We start from the raw sequence: 12,500 nt of genomic DNA, 5'->3' as shown, positions 1-12,500 counted from the left end.
TTTCTCTCTTTGTGTTTGCTTGTTTCTAATCTCCCAGCTCCTGCATCTCTCTCCTCTGTCTCCCTCTTTGTTCCATCCCCTCTGCCTTTGTCTCGCTCCAAGATATTTTCTTTCCAGGAGTACCTGAAAATGCCTGTAATTTCCATGTCCCGTTTTGACAACTGCCTGCCCCTCCCCACCTCCCCCACCCCCCACCCCGCTGCATGATCTTCCCTTTCGCTCCCATTTTCTCTCTCGTTTCTTTTGATTCCTGACTCATTTTCCATGCCGCCCCCCCCCCCCATTCCTCCTCCTTTCTTTTCTCCTCTCTGATTCACTCCGCCTGCCTGTGTGTTTGCCGAGGAAGCCTTCGGAGGAAGTGCAAAAAAGAAAAAAGAAAAAGAAAAAAAAAAAGATGCTGCCCTGTTTTTCTTCTCCACCCTTTGTGATGTTTGTACTTTCTTACTTGTTTCTCTTCTCCTCCCTCGTGCGTCTTTGTGCTTTCTTCTCCTTCTCCCTCACGCCTGTTTTTTTCCCTCCGTCTTCTTGGTGAGTGTCGAAAAGAGCCACTCTCCTCCGATGAAGGTCACATTGGGCTGAAGGAGGAGAAGAAGAAGAAGAAGAGAAGGGAAACTGAGTGGAGAGGTGGGAGGGTGTGTGTGTGTGTTTGTGTGTTTGTTTGTGTGTGTGTGTGTGTGTGTGTGCGTGCGTGTGTGTGTGTGTGTGTGGGTGACTGGGGAGGCTGCTTTCAATCACGTTAATGTCCCTCTCAGAACAGACCTGGCACTCGCCACCACACACACACACACACACACACACACACAATTACACAAACCCACATGCACACATACAAACAACAGCTCAGATGTGTGCAAGCGTATAAGAAATTAAAACACGCACACACAAAGACACACACCACATAAATATGCATGCACACGCACAAATGCACACACACCCACACTCTAACAGACACGCATGCATGTACACAACTAGCACAAACACAAATACAAACAAACACACTCTGTCTCACTTTAAGAGAATGGATGCACAAAAATAAATGCACTCATAAAAACATGTTGAAACTGACTCAAACTCACACACACACACACACACACACACACACACACACACACACACTGAAAGCTGAGGCTCCAGTTCAGTTGTGTTGGAGCCCAGGGTTCACACTGCAGATCAACTAACTGCCAAGTACCAGCTTGTGTGTGTGTGTGTGTGAGTGTGTGTGTGTGTGTGTGTGGGTGTGTGTGTGTGTGTGTGGGTGTAGAGGCCGGGATTCATGTCAACATCAATGGCTCACTAATCACGTCGGGAGCGCCAAGGGCCAAGCAGACACTCCAATAACGTATGTGCTGTCTAATGTTACACAGAGGCGCAGCACAAAGGCAGCAGTGAAACCTCTGACACCAGCATGTTCATCCAAACACACACACACACACACACACACACACACACACACACACACAATCACGTCAGTAGCATACACAGTGGAAATTCAGCTGGACTTCCAACAATATCACTGCAAAACTTCTGACCTCTGTCTGACTTATTGATCCAAAACTTTCACACACACACACAAAAACGACTCTGTGCACAAACAGGATGTGCCCCAAACCTTGAGAAAAAAGAAAACTCATCCGAGGGGGAGCTTTTATACATGAACTGTCCTGTTTCCTTTACATTTCCTCTTAAGTAGCTACAAAATTTGAATAAAAACACGTTTTTCTAGTCAGTATGACAAAGCCCCATCCATACTGTGCATCGGCTGGTTGCAGCGCTGCAATGATGCTGTATCACACTTACACGGAATGAAATATTCAAACCCAAGATGCCATTGTTTTATGAGTGCACCATTATGCCCAATGAAAAAATATTGATGCACCGTGCGTCATTTTACACTGCAAAAACGCAAAATCTTACCAAGATTATTTGTCTTATTTCAAGTCAAAAATGTCTTATTCCTAGTCAAAATATCTCATTACACTTAAAATAAGACATGATCACCTCAGAAGTAACTTGTTTTTAGACAATTGTCTCTTGTTTCAAGTGAAAATTCACTTGAAACAAGTGAAAATTTGCTTGTTTCATTGGCAAAATTTGCCAGTGGAAAAAGTGACAATTCACTTGAAATAAGTGAAAATTAGCTAGAAACAAGAAACAAATTTTGCCAATGAAACAAGCAAATTTTCACTTGTTTCAAGCAAATTTTCACTTGAAACAAGAGACAATTGTCTAAAAACAAGTTACTTCTGAGGTGATCATGTCTTATTTTAAGTGTAATGAGATATTTTGACTAGGAATAAGACATTTTTGACTTGAAATAAGACAAATAATCTTGGTAAGATTTTGAGTTTTTGCAGTGTATGCACATCTCCCCGGCATGCAGCAGGACATGTTTTATATCGCTGGAAACTCGGGGATCTCCGATAGAATGCTGAACAAAGCTCGGCCGCACAAATTCATAACGACAGACTCACCGGTGGGACCCGTAGAGCGGAAGAAGCTTTAAAAACATGCACATTTTTTCGATCATTTCCCTGAACCGAGCGCCGTTTAAAACAGTTTGCGGCGGGAAAAGACACGGGGAAAGACGGCGGAACGCAGAAAGGGAACAAGGATGGCACGTCACCAAGGTCGGCTTACAACCCACAACAACAGCGGAGCATCACTCGTTACGCTCATTTGCATGATGTGTGAATTCTACCATTTCTCACGTTAAGGGAAAAAAAAAAAAAAAAAAAAAAGCAGAAAACGATTGCATAACAGACGTGGTTTTCTCACTTTCCAAATGTGAAAACCCCCATTTGACAAATACACGTATATTATGTCTTGACAGGAAGAGTGTGTCCCAAACATGCTGATGAAATCTCTCCTGACAGACCAAAAAACACCAAAGTTACATAAAATCGGGGGCGTTATTAAATGCTGCATCCTTTAAAATCGAGTTAGTTTAATCAAATGACCTGAAGAGGGAATTTGTAGTTAATCAGGAACCTCATGGCTATTGGTAGTACTCGTGTGTGTGTGTGTGTGTGTGTGTGTGTGTGTGTGTGTGTGCTAACAGCCTCTGGTAAAGCGTTTAACCCTTCCCTAAGTGTCTCCACCTGGGACTGAACCTGCAGTGCAGCCTGGATAAACTAAGCAGCAGAAGGATGACTTTAAAGGCTGGTAGGAAAAATCTCCCCAAAATGAACCACACTTCTGCTACGGAGGCCACGGGCTGGGTTACCTACAGGGCTGGAAACACACACACACACACACACACACACACACACACACACACACACATACAGAGACGCACGCACATACAGCACGTTGGCCATCACTGGTGGATTTTTCCTAAATAAGTAAGTCATCCAGACCTCAGCTTTCCATTGGCCTCATCCAGGAGAAGACAGCAGCCAAAACCCTGCAAGGCTACACACACACACACACACACACACACAAACACACACACACACAAATATGCATGCACCACCAAATGCGTACACGTCTACACACAAAATTGTGCACACTCACAAAATATGCGCACACATAGTTTACTCTCACACATGAGCACACACACACACACACACACCCTCCCGACTCCTCTCATACACAAAGACAGAGGAGGAAGAGGACGAGGAGGAGGGGGGGCGTTAGGTCTAGTTAAGAAAGCATCATTTCAAGAACACCTGCGCACACACACACACACACGCTGACTCACACCCACACGCACATGCACACGCGCACACGCACACACACACGCACACACCTCCAGCTGTTGCCTGCCTGTGTGTTTGACGGGCTGAACAGCAAGTTGCTGTGTGGAAGCCAGCCAGCCGCTTGTGAATCAGCGATGACTAACTGTTTAAACCTGCACTTTCTGAGCTAATCGCCTGCATGCTTATTGAATGTGTGTCTTTGTGTGTGTGTGTGTGTGTGTGTGTGTGTGTGTGTGTGTGTGTGAGTGGGTGTGTACACGTTTTATAACCATGTGCGTGAATGAGAGTGTGAATGTACGCACTGAGTGAGCATGCATGCCTCAGTGCGTGTGGGTGCATGCGTGTGTTTGTGTTTGTGTATGTATGTGTGTGTGTGTGCCTTCCCCATCAGGCCCAATTGTGACCGCTGGCCGTGAATTTCTTTGCACCAAATTTGACATTGTCTGAGTCTGCGGCACCCTGACGAGCCGAACACAAGTGGAGCGATGATGTAGCCGTCACTTCCTCCAATCGCTCCCGACAAGAGCACAACTTCACTTCTGTTTGATCGCTGCACAAGACAACGCAATGGGATGCTAATCAGATGCAAGGGCCCCAGCTTTGAGCGGGTGCCAAAGGAGCGTGTGTGTCTGAGTGGATGTATGCGCGTGTTTGTGTGTGTGTGCGTGTGTGTGTGTACCAGTAATGGCAGCTCTAATCAGCAGCAGGATTGGAAGAGGCATGTGGCAATAAAGCCCAACAAAACGCCTGCCAGTCCCTATTAGTGCTGAGCGCTCCCCGAAAAACCTGGCTGACAACACACACACACACACACACAAACACGCACACGTGTGTGTGTGTGTGTGTCTGGCCAAGGTCGGAACTAGGTCTGAGCTGTAAACGCCAACTCCCCTCCAAAAAAACTTTTAAAAAATAGATGCCGCTGAGTGAAGCCAGCCGGTCCGATTGTGAGCAGCTTTTGTCCTCCGGTGTCCTCTGGCGGGAAACTTTGACCTTTCCGAGCGCGGCCCGTTACTCGCCGCGTCGTGATTTACAAGGTAAAATTAGAATGGAGCGCCATTTATGGGAGCTTATCTCAGCGCATGAGGAAAATCCCCTCGAGGTCCTTCACGAGAATCCCCAGATCTTGAACTGAACGGAGGGATTTACCACTTAATGAACTGTATAAATATGTGACAGCACCATATAGTTTTTCATCAGCCGATTCTATTATTTCAGTATTGGAGCCGCTGACGCTCAGCAACACTCGATTCCTTTCGTTTTGACCACTTTTATGCCAAAGAATGACAGATATTCGGTGTTTAACCCACAATTGTATTTTTGTGACAGAGGAAAAGCCTCTGAGGCAGAGACACTAACACTTTCCAGAGATCCAGACTAATGAAATCCTTTTCAAGGGAGCAGGTCTTTAAAAGGACCATACCAGTGATTCTGCATGTTTAGCAAAATATCTACAACTGCTTCACATTTCTGCTAATATTTTATATTTTAGAGCTCTGATGTCCTTTTACTCAGCCATTGCATTCCACTGCAATGTTAAAGTGAACTATAAGAGACTTCAGACGTTTTTCACTCCAGTATTCCATCACTGTAATGAAGTCGTCCACATTAGTTTCCCTAAAAGCAGCAGCACTGTTGTGTTTTGATGACTTGAAATTGGGCAGAGTGAAACGATCCCTCCGCCAGGAAAAACAGTCCCTGGGGAAACATTTGCTAATTATCAGTTCTGTGATTTATGAACAGTGATGACTTTGTTAGCCACTGAAGACACTTTAGGACAAAGTCATGCTTTTTGATGAACAATTCATTTCCAATATTAGTGAAAACATTTCAGGTTTTCCAGAATGTCTTCATGCAGCTGTTGTCATACAACTTCATTGTATGATTATCCGATGCTTAACAGAAGGCCAGTATTGCATTGGTTTATGAGTGAACTGACACGCTGGCACAATCTGCCAGTCACCAGAAGTCAGTTCATTTCCTGTACGACTGAACAAGCAGGAAATGTCCGCTGAGGTGTGGACAGATAGCGAGCTGAGTTTGTTTCTACAGTCGTCTTCCTTCAATAGCCAATCAGATTTCCATGCCTCTTTCATTCCCTAGCAGCACCATTTCGGTTCAGGGACGAGGAGAGTGAAACATGAACGGCACGGTGATTACAGCCATTCAAGGCCTCCCCGTTCTATACGATGTTTATATGAAAGGCAACAGGAATGAAAAACAAAAATAATGCTTTGGGAAGATGGGAAGCTTAGAGGTGTTTTCAGTGAGTTTTCCCGGTTTATTTTCAGTTACTGCTACCTAATTAGCCATTGTAACCAAAAGCAACATTACGACAGGTAGGGTTGGGCGATGTTTACTTTAGTGACATACGATGAACACAAACCAATCCGGTACATCATATGTGGTATAACAAATCTGGTTACCATATCAAACTAGTGTTTCTTTTTAATTTGTAATTGTCATCTGTCATGGTAATTTGCATAAAAACACACACAATTCAAATAATTAGGAAATAAATGACAGTATTTTTATTTTAGATATCTGCTTTAAATTAAAAAAAATCTTTGTACTTTTAATTACATATTATGAGTTACTGGTTAGAATGAGTGTAAAGAAGTTCATAACTCCCTTTCTATTTCATATTGCTGTGAGAACATCAGCCAATTTCTCATTCAAAAAACTGTGTTTACTGAAGTTTCTCACCAATCACTAAATTTTACAAGATTATATTTGAACGCATCATGACAACATAATAATTTACCTTCGCCCAAATATTTATTTTTACTGAATAGAGTTTGAACATCTCATAATGTAACTGGCTGCCACCTAATGATAACAAGGAGCCGGCAGCAGGCTTATAAATCATGATGTAGGGCACGATGTTGTGAAAAATACTTCATAGCGGCACCAGACTGCTACAGAGATGCAATCAGAGCCTCCTGCACCATTTACATCACATCAGCCAAGTCGATCACAGTGTGAACAGGCAGTCAGGGGGCTCTGCTGGCTGTGCACCGCTTTGCACTATTACTGATAAATCTCTGCATCCATGCCACCAAGGCAGAATACCTGCACATTCATTGCTGCTGGCAAATAAAGCCACTCTGATTCTGATTTTGCAGGTGAACTGGGACCTTTCTGCTATCATCCCTTCATTTCCTGTGTGTGGCTCAGAGGCTGTGCCGGCGCTGTTGGGAACTCATATTGGCTTGGGCTGAGGTGCTGAGGAGTAGTGGCCACGCTGATTACTCTCCTCGCTGTGCCAGAGCACTCACAAGCCACAATGGACACAAAATAGCCAGGAGCACCTGGTGTACGGGCTGAAGGAGACACACACACACACACACACACACACACACACACCAAGACAAATAAACACGCGGCATCGCCAGCACAGCAAAGATACAAGTGCTTTTCATGCACACCGCAGCAGGTTAGACACACACTCCAAGCTAGAAAAGAAGAAATGGCAGATTGTCCATACAATTGGATTATCTGTTTATGGATAATATGAGCACTGAAGTGTGTGTGTGCGTGTGTGTGTGCGTGTGTTTAAGTGTTTGTGTGTATTTGTGATTGGTAAGTTTTTTGTCTGTAAGTGTGAGGAGGTGTATGTGTGCATGAATAAGATAGAGTTGTACTGTGTGGGGTGTGTGTATGTGTATGTATGAGAGAGATCGCTGCATACGTGTGCATGCATTCATGTGTGCGTGTGTGTGTGTGTGAGAGAGAGAGAGAGAGAGAGTATGAGAGGCCTGTTTACATTAAGTGGGAGGATGTGATGGTAAAGCACTGGCTTGGGCTCTGGCCTTTCCACAACAAGGCCCAGGGCAGTGAGGAGATTTATCCCAATATTTGCCTCATAAAGGAGTAAAGCCAAACAAATCCCTCCTGCTGAGACGCCCACTGATAAAACCCACGGCGTTCCCAGGCCTTTAACTCAGCGCCGAGTGGACCCTCTCGCCTCCGGCCGCTTCATGCCCAATCTTGGCTTTTGCAACCACGCAGATTTCACATTTCTCTCTCACCCTCAGTCCAACTTCTGCATTCAAAGTAATGTCCAATAATGGTTTGAGAGGTGAAAAAATGACTTACTGTTGCCAACACGCAAGGCAACAGTAACCATAGCGCCCATTATGACTGGCATGGAAGTGCTCAGGGCCAGTCGGTATCAATTACGTCACCTTGTTTTGAGCTGTGATGACAGCACATCCCATGAGGTTAACACCCATTCTTCTCCACATCCCTCTCCTCTCAGTTGATACTGTTTTTTTCCTGAAACAAGTTTTCTTACGACGTGTTTTCTTATGTTTAGAGAGTCCATCTGTAGCATTACAATGCTTGGTTTATAACATTATTTTGTCTCATTGTGCCTTTATCAAAACTCCTGTAACTTGTAAATTATGCTTGGCCATACTGCCATTTCAATAATATTTTGATTAACTCTTCAGTCCTACGCTCCCCTCCCCTGCCTCTCCCTCTATCTACTTGGCTAACTCTTTCCAAACATACTCCTTCCTTTACCAATGCTCTTCCTCCTCTTTCTTTCACTCCCTCCTCCTCCTCAGGCTTCCGCTCCATTTATTGCAAAACCTGCCGCAATGAACCCACACAATTCGCAACTTCAGAGTTTTTCTTTTTGTTTGCTTTAACTTTATACGAGCCATTATGTGCCGGGCGAGTTCCAAGACCCTTAGGCCCTCGCAGAGAATTATAAAAACATCCACATTTTGAGACAGGCATGGGTGTCAATGAGAGAACAATCAGCCTATTTATTTATGCCTGAATATTTTTGTTTTGTTTGAATCTGCATTCATTGTCTTGATGATGTATGTAACTCAGCTCTCCATAGAGGAATAACTGGGATGACTCAGTGTCTCCCAGAAGGAGAAACAATATGAGGGAGGTCTTGCGTGGGCCCCAAACAACAACGGCAGCTGCCGGTGAATAAGTGAAACTAGGTAAGCATATAGCTACTCTCCGTCTACTCTGGGATATTATAGACTCGTTCAAGGTCAGAGAGAGTGTTTTTTTCTTCTTCTTCCTCTCTGGAATAACACCAGAGGCAGGGATATCCTGTTTCATTAGCTTTCCTCTCACTGTGACTGCTCTCCGTCCGACAAAATACAACTGACTGAGGCTCGGAAGCCAGAGCTGGAGTAGCAAATACAAAGTGAAGCCTACTTGCATGGTGGATTATGGATACAGGGAAGGGTGAGGATGTGTGTATGTGTGTGTGTGTGTGTGTGCATGGTTCAGCTCATGCCTGTGCTCCTGTATGTCTGCCCCCGCATGCGTGTGCTTTTATATGTTTATCGCTTGCTTCCATATTCCCACTTGGCGTTGTGTGTTCATGTATTTGTGTTTGTGTCTGTGCATGCATACATGTATTTGCCCTTGCATGTGTGTGTGTGAGTGTGTGTGCGTGTGTGCGAGTTAACAGTGTGAGTACTGTGCATGATCTCATTATTTAGCAGCAGCAGCAGCAGGCTCTTCTTCAGTGCAGCTGGGCCCACGGAGGACCAGGACAGGGCTCCCTGTCCCTCCCTGACCCCCCTGTTCATCACTGGGGGCGCAACAAAGGGATCCCCCCTCCCTTCCTGGCTACAGCAAGAGCCCCTAGGGGACTAAAATAGTGCTGGCTGTCCTACTCTGGCTCCGGCTCCAGCCCTGTGGGACGGACACCTAAGGGAGCCAGACGGGAAAACAAATGACATCACCTCGCAGCACTTACTACACCCAGCTCAGCTCGGCCTAATTCAACTTGCAGATACCATCCTCTCCCAACTTTGCTCAAAATGGGTCTGGTGTGGCATACAAAACAGCACACACACACACTTTCAAGTTACATAGCGTGGTTTCGGAATGTGAACCACATTCAGTGTGTTATCAAGGAAAACTACAGGGGGGACTTTTAACTTGTAATGTGAACTCTGACCCTAAGCCGATCACCTGCAGAAGCATCCTTACCTTCATCCTCACCTCGTCTTTCTACACTTGTGATGACATCTGGTCCTCATAACACACACAGCAGGTGATGTGCGTCTGCACACACACCGACATGCGCTGTCCTCCTCGAGTCTGTGCAGCCTCGATGATGAAGCGCATGATCACACCCATGGACACAGAGACACAAAGGAGTTGCTTCCAGAAGGATTATCCATCCATCTATCACACACACACACACACACCTCGTGGAGCTGTGTGATATGGAAAAAATCTGCTTTCATTTCTTGCTAACGATACATAACACATTTTCTGTCAATTTGATGAGAAAAATTTGCCCGTACAAAATAACCACATGCCTCATGATTACTTTTTGATCATTCTGGGAGGTAAATAGAAATGGAAGGTACTTTTCATTTTCTCCGTTTATTTGAAAGACACTGAGCAGAAGTGAGGCTTGCTTTGATTTCAACACTTGCCTTCCGCAGAGCTCGCATCTCTCCTCTCTCCCTATCCCGCCTCTCATGGTTCTTCTGAGAGTGGGAGAAGGGGGTTTGTTGTTTTGGAAAGAAAGTGGGAACCGCACAGCAACACTTTCTGGTCGGTCATCAGATTTCTTATCCAAACAGCAGAAGCAACCCCCCCGTCCCATTTTAGGTACAAGTCCCTCAGCTTGTCTTATTTGGTCTGAGTCCTGTTCTGTATTGGAGTGTGTGGAGTTTTGCTCTGTGTCACGCTCCTTCATGTTTGGTTGTTATTCAAGCCCAAATGTAGTAACGGCGCATTCAAGACAACCAGGAGCCCCCGAGTTAATGATGTAAAACACTGCCCTAAAGCGGCTTTTGCAACAATAACGGTCTAAATGATAAAGGAAAATCTCTACTGATAAGACATGTTTCTCACGTCCCATGATGTGTATCGCCACATCACACGGCCCCAACGCCTCGTATCCAAGAAGACGGCGACAACACACTATGAACCCACACAGACGCTACAGCACCGCATAAACGGAATACAGAGTACGACGACCTCAGAGGAAACTATTAATGAATGTGACAGTCAAGGAGCAAGAGCGAGACTACAAGGACGCTGGAGAATGAAAACGAGCCCAAGAGGAGACGGGGAAATCCACCCATATACACACAGAGTATACATTTGAAATTCAAATTGGACGTTTCAACAGCAGTCACAAAATAATAATTATTTGACCAGATCAAGTAGCTGACAGAGGGTGATGTATAGGGGTAAATTTACAAAGAAAGAAAGAAAGAAAGAAAGAAAGAAAGCAACACACACTCACGCCCTCCAAACAGCTCCGGCTGAGGTCATCTTTATTAATAAACCCCTAACAACAAACACACTCGCGTCAAGTCTCGCTCGCTCTCCACTCCCTCCCTCCCTCCCCGAGCTGCTTGAGAAATGGCAATTGCCAGACTGACACAGTGGGGGGGCCTGTCTGTAACCACACACACACACACAGACAAACACACACATACCCTCACAGTGCGGGGTGGCCTAGAGACAGCGTGTCAGTGATCTGTCAGGGGGTAACGGTGCGGAGCAGGTGCGTGTGTGTATGTGTGTCGGTGTTTTGGGGGGGGGGGGGGGGGGGTTGGAGCAAGAGTGGAAAGCCAGACAGACAGGATGCTTGCCCTGCACAAGAAATGCACACACACACGCACACACACACACTCAGAAACATGCCCCGGCTCATTTGTTCCCACTGACAGGAGAGGTGAGGGATGGTTCTCTACAAGACATGCCTAAGGGAGGAGGACAGGTAGTGTGTATATGTGTGTGTTTGTGTGTGTTTGTGTGTGCGTGAGTAAGTGAGCAACTGAGAGAGCGAGTAAGAGAAGCAGGGAGAGAGAGAGCAAAAACCGCCGTGTGTGTCTGGGAATGAGCGCTTCTTATCTGCTGGCTTCTGTGTGTGTGTGTGTGTGTGTGTGAGAGCATGCATGCATGACTGAGCACAGGTTTAAGTTATCTACGAGTGCGTGCTTATTTCCAAGTGTCTGTGTGTGCGTGTGTGTGTATGAGTAGGTGGCTATATCTGCACTCTGCATGCGTCATGATGGAGTCTCAGAGCCTGACCTGCAACTTCCATCTTGTAATCTCGGTGGGAGCGCGATGCGAAATCACGGTCTATCTCATCCAAAACACACAGAGAAGCTAGGAGACACACGTCAACCGCAGTCGATCCTCTTCCCCAGTCAATGCAGAACAGTTGATGGACAGTTTCATTAGCCCTGGTTAAGATGCATTTAGCCTTTGGGCTGAAAAGGTATTTCGTTTTCCACTGGAGATGCTGTTTTACGGGGCTTCTGCTTCTGTTGGACGCTGCACAGGAGAGAGATGGCAGAGGGGGTGATGGTGCAATGCAAAGAGAGCGGGGTTTGTGGACACTGCGGTGCTGGAATGAGATATGCAGGTAAAGCCACGGGACACCGGAAAACGAGGGGGGATTTCAAAAAATACGGGGCCCCTTTTATAAGCTTTTGCGCATTTGCATTACCATCGCACCGTGAGAACAGTGAACTGCAAGGTGTCAGGTCATTCCGCATGCAACTAACACGATCTTGGGGGCCGTCATTATGTCCATGATTATTTTGTGCTGTGCCGCTGTGACGCTGCATTCGGATTCGGAGAAGAGGTGTGCTGAGCAGAACATGAGATCGAGGACACGAAGAAAGCAAGAGCTGAAAAACGCGGACCGCTTGCGTAATGGAAATCCACTGTGACAGTCGCAAATGGAGACGAATGGTATGTTTTTCGCTCAATTACTGGCTGAGCGATCTCTTTGATGAAATGATCTTTAAATAAATAGTTTGCGGTTGCTTGCTCCTGTTTTTT

At 45.7% G+C, this 12,500-nt stretch overlaps 1 protein-coding gene across 3 annotated transcripts in view; it reads right to left on the bottom strand.

The window, feature by feature from the left end:
• Positions 1–12,500, bottom strand: part of sema4c (sema domain, immunoglobulin domain (Ig), transmembrane domain (TM) and short cytoplasmic domain, (semaphorin) 4C) — an 83,747-nt gene that overhangs the window by 52,527 nt on the left and 18,720 nt on the right. For 2 of the 3 annotated variants that reach the window (XR_003928767.1, XM_030060546.1), the window contains exon 2: positions 446–575. The exons of the other annotated variant lie outside the window; for it this stretch is intronic. The gene's annotated coding sequence lies outside the window, so the exon portion shown is untranslated. The remainder of the gene's footprint in view (positions 1–445; positions 576–12,500) is intronic. 3 annotated transcript variants of the gene reach the window in all.

Source organism: Myripristis murdjan, chromosome 9 (assembly GCF_902150065.1).
Source record: "Myripristis murdjan chromosome 9, fMyrMur1.1, whole genome shotgun sequence".
NCBI lineage: Eukaryota > Metazoa > Chordata > Actinopteri > Holocentriformes > Holocentridae > Myripristis > Myripristis murdjan.
This window is presented reverse-complemented; position numbering and strand designations above follow the sequence as displayed.